A 1,076-nucleotide genomic window follows, 5' to 3' on the forward strand; every position below is an offset into this window, starting at 1 on the left:
AAAAAAAAAGAGAGAGCTGCGGTTAGTCCAGGAAACAGACTCTGAATAAGGATATCTGCTATTTGAGATGGAGAGTAGGTAAGTTTCAGAACAAGATATCCCAAAGGTATAAACAGAAGCAAAAAAAAATTTCAGTGAGACTAAGAACAACATTCCAAAGATACTAAGGATCGCTCTTTAAAATATGTGACTCTCTTTAATTGATTTTGCTTAAAGCCTTTTTCCTAATACTGTATGAATTTTAACTGTTGGAAATTAGATAAAAAAGTGAACAGTTAAAAGAAAACCCAGTTTTACTCATAACTGTCCCAAACTGGAAACTACCCAAATGCCTAACAACTAAAGAATGGATAAACAGGTTGTGGTACAGCCATACCAGGCAACAACACTTGGCAGTAGAAAGGAATGAACTATCGATACATATAACACCACCTACTGGTCTCAAAAGCATTATGCTAAGTGAAAAAAAGAAGGCCCAGCCCTTCCTATAACAATGAAGGGCTGTGTCTTCTGGGACTGTGTATGTTAATCCACCTCTTAGAACTAAATGTAATCTGCTACTTCGTCACTGAAATGCTGAAGACAGGAGTAAGAGGCAGGGTGAGAGGAAGGGCTCTTGGCTAATATCTCCATTATCTAGAAGACAGTTTTAAGTTATAACCATGGGTCTGTATGTGCATTTTTGTAAGGTACCTATGTTTACAGGACATGGAACAACAGACTGCTTCCAAATAGGAAAAGGAGTACGTCAAGGCCGTATATTGTCACCCTGCTTATTTAACTTATATGCTGAGTACATCATGAGAAACGCTGGGCTGGAAGAAGCACAAGCCGGAATCAAGATTGTCAGGAGAAATATCAATAACCTCAGATATGCAGATTACACCACCCTTATGGCAGAAAGCGAAGAAGAACTAAAAAGCCTCTTGATGAAGGTGAAAGAGGAGAGTGAAAAAGTTGGCTTAAAACTCAACATTCAGAAAATGAAGATCATGGCATCTGGTCCCATCACTTCATGGGAAACAGATGGGGAAACAGTGGAAACAGTGTCAGACTTTATTTTTGGGGGCTCCAAA

At 38.8% G+C, this 1,076-nt stretch overlaps 1 protein-coding gene across 1 annotated transcript in view; it reads right to left on the reverse strand.

Moving 5' to 3' along the window:
* The window catches only part of SDE2 (SDE2 telomere maintenance homolog (S. pombe)), a 15,840-nt gene that overhangs the window by 4,151 nt on the left and 10,613 nt on the right, over positions 1-1,076 (reverse strand). The window lies entirely within an intron of this gene.

The sequence above is a fragment of the Bison bison genome, unplaced genomic scaffold (genome assembly GCF_000754665.1).
Source record: "Bison bison bison isolate TAMUID 2011002044 unplaced genomic scaffold, Bison_UMD1.0 scf7180017864317, whole genome shotgun sequence".
NCBI classification, from domain to species: Eukaryota; Metazoa; Chordata; class Mammalia; order Artiodactyla; family Bovidae; genus Bison; species Bison bison.